The sequence below is a fragment of the Chrysochloris asiatica genome, unplaced genomic scaffold, assembly GCF_000296735.1.
Source record: "Chrysochloris asiatica unplaced genomic scaffold, ChrAsi1.0 scaffold00142, whole genome shotgun sequence".
Classification (NCBI taxonomy): domain Eukaryota; kingdom Metazoa; phylum Chordata; class Mammalia; order Afrosoricida; family Chrysochloridae; genus Chrysochloris; species Chrysochloris asiatica.
In genome coordinates, this window is record NW_006408660.1 from 6,870,538 (window position 1) to 6,874,136 (window position 3,599).

Sequence of the window (3,599 nt, forward strand, 5' to 3'; positions counted from 1 at the left end):
TCATTGTCACAAGTGGGAACCAACTTATTGCTTTGAAAAATGATGAATAAGAGGGAAAGGAAATCTATCCTTCCTTTCCTATAAGAAATACCATGGGGTAATCAAATAGTGGAAGAGAGAAACTTGTTCTTTATGGATATATTTCTACTAATGAAGGCAAAGCGATGATGGAAATTGAGTTATGATGGAAATAGAATACTACCATTTTGCAATGCTTAATGAATGAATACTGGTTATCAGTGGTAGAACTCTCAGCCTCTATACTGGATACCTGAGTTTGGTTCCTGGCCAGTGTATCTATTTGTATTGCTATGATGATTAACAAGTTTCCAGAATAAGACATATTAGGAAGAGAGGCCTGTCCATCTATTTCTGAAATCCTGTCAATAAAAACCTTATGGCTCACAACAGTCCAATGTCAAACCGATCATGGAAATGGTACAGGACTGGGTAGCATTTTGTTTCATTGTATGTGGGGTTGCCATGAGTTTCCAACAATACAGTAGCTACCACATTGAATGACTGGACTTAGGTATTGGTGATCAGTGCCAGCTAAGACTACAAGAGAGAGAACACCAGGTCAGATATACCTTCTAATGGAAGAACAATCAGCATCCATAACATATTCTTGTCCAGAATATCAAACTTGAATCAGATTAAGCCTTTAGACCCAACTACCAATCTCAGAAACTACAGAGACTGAAGAACACAGACTCCTGTGCTTCTCAAACTTCAGTGTGTATGTACTCACCCAGGACTCTGGTTAAAATGAAGATCTGGGAGGACTTCAGATGTTCTCTTTCTGACAAGCTCCCTGATGCTGCTGGGGCATAGGCTATACTCTGAATATTGGGGTGCTAGATGAGACCACAAGGAGCTCTGGTAGCGTAGTGGTTACAAATCGGGCTGCGAACCTTAAGGTCAGCGGTTTGAAACTACCAGCCGCTCCACGGGAGAAAGATGAGGCTTTCAACTCCCGTAAAGATTTACACCCTCGGAAACCCTGTACATGGTCGCAACCGACTCGACAGCACTTAACAACAACAACAACAGATGAGACCACAGGGAAAAAGCCAGCAAAATCCACACTGTGAGGAACGCTACCAGATCAAAAGTATAGTTTTCTTCAACAAGTAAATTGTAAGAAAAAAGAAACAAAATAGCCTAAGACATGAGTCCTGGTGTGGCGCTGTGGAAAAATGCACTGGACTACAAGGTCTGTTTGAACCATAATGTCCATGGTTCAAACTCATCAGCCAATCCTTGGAAACCCTATGCAGGGTTGCTATGAGTCCGAACCAACTCGAGGGTACTTAACAACAACAACTACTAGAGACATATTCACAAGTCATACTGTGGGGGACCCATTTGGATCTTGATTTCAATAAACGGTAAAAAAGGTGACATTTGTGAGACAATTGTAAAATGGAACACTGTCTAAATGTTTGATAACATTAAAAATTGATAATTTAAAAAGATGTGATAATGGTATTATGGTTATGGTTATAAAGTTTCTTTTAGAGAAACATATTGAAATATTTATAGATGATTTATATTCTTTCCTACAAAATAATATGGGAGGGACAGTTTAGCTACAGATTGCCGGCAGGCACCATGGCAGCTTATGAGCAGATCCATAAGGGGCCCCTGAAACTGAAAGGCATTTTTCCGCGTGACCAAGCGGGAGTAGCAGAAAGGACAAAGACAAAGACAAGGCAAAACTTCTGGAAGTGATTATGGGAAAGAACAGAAAGATGGAGGTGGAGAAGCGATGCGGCCTGGATAAGAAGACCCCACACAGCCCAGGTGGCCTTCGAGAAGATGCAGGAGAAGTGGCAAATGGAGAGGATCCTGAAGAAAGCATCCAAAACCCACAAGCAGAGAGTGGGGGGCTTCAACAGACACCTAAACACATTCGTGGAGCATTATGACACCCCCAGAGTCAGTGGAACCAAGTAGCCTCCCATCCTATGGATATGGTATGGTCTCGAGGGGAAACAAAATGCAAAGTTGGGTTTATATCTGGTGCCTTTGACATTTTCCAGGAGCATTCTTTTACCCATGGCTTTGCGTTTTCTGCTGCGACAGTGCTTTGTGAAACTCTCCATTCTGGAATTTGATTAAAGTAAACTATATTTTCATGTAATAAATAAAATAAAATAATATGGAAGGGAGTTAAGTGTGTGACTCTGAGCTGATAATTATTGAACCTGGGTGATGGGTTCAATAGCTTTTATGAAAGTTTGATGTTTTTGATAATAAAACAACAACAACAAAATGGACGAGAAACAACAAAAATAAAAATTCTTTCACATACTAGACTTGCTCCTTCCCTGGCCTCTTTTGCCTCACATACAGGGATACAGGGTCCAGGCCTGTCTTCTATTTTACAGACGTCCTTCCACCCAGGCACCCAGGAGAAGATTGGCTTCTCCCATAAACTCCTCCAGGAACCTCTATGGCCCACACATCCTGATGGCCACACGCAGCCTCATAGATAGAGGTTCTCTGTCACCAGAAACTTCCTCTTTTCCCAGTTGCTGACAGGGACTCCCCTCAGCACTGCCATCCATCTTTGTCCTCCTGGGGGCAGCCATTGCTCAGAGAAGAGCTGTAGGCTAAGAGCTCAGGCCCCTACGGCTCAACCCATGTTCTGTGTCCAAGGCAGGCTGCTAGCCTTTGAAAGTACAGTGACTCTGAGATGTGTTTCTTCTGAATAGGAGAATTTGGCCTTATTCCACTTTCTGAAGGGCACTGGGCATGACTTCAGGGACACAGGATCATCCATTTGGTAGGGGAAAGACAGGGATAAACAGAAGAGTTTGCCTTAAGGACCTTACACTGTGATATCTATCCCAGGTTCCCTCCCTCCAGAGTGAGAGAGGCTTCCAGAACAATAACTATCAAGATAAGGCAGAGTGACACTAAGTTTACATAATCTCATTTAGAGATAATATTTAAAAAGTCTAGACTCAAGGTCCTTTCTGAAAATCTGAAAGCAATTTTCAGATAAAATGGCCCCTGAGCTCTTCTGGGTCATCTCATATCCCTATTTCCTTAAGCATCCCACAAGAATGCTGGCTTCCAGAGGCTCATACAGCAACTACCCTTACACCTTCCTCATGGGAGTCTCTTTTATTTATTTATTTATCTTAAATGTTTTATTGTGAATTATGGGAGTCTCTTTAGGGTTAGAAACTTGGGAGTAGCATAGAGGTCAGAAAGGGCTTCCAAATGACTTCTTAGGCCCTATGTGGGAAGGGTCTTAGTTTCACCTTTCCCAGCCCAGGGTTCACTTGTTACACTTGAATGTGTCCTCTCGGCTTCCTTCCCACCACATGGTGAGGGAGGGTAGCTGCTCTCTCAGTCCAAGTGTGCGCCACTGACAATGAAATAATTCTTTCTACATTGCTTTATTGAGCACTTACTATCTGCCAGAGATGGTTTCAAGTGTGTGAAATACCACAGTGAACCAAAGCAACCATGGTACCTGCTTCCTAGAGGGGAAGCAGACAGTCCACAATGAATGTAGCACATAGGAAAATTGATCAAATGTTGGGAATATTGACAAAGAGTGGAACAGGGCTAAGTGTGGTCAA

General features: G+C 42.5%; 1 pseudogene; it reads left to right on the forward strand.

The window, feature by feature from the left end:
• The first annotated feature begins 1,614 nt into the window (after positions 1-1,614).
• LOC102821467 lies at positions 1,615-1,959 on the forward strand (annotated as a pseudogene).
• The last annotated feature ends 1,640 nt before the right edge of the window (positions 1,960-3,599 follow it).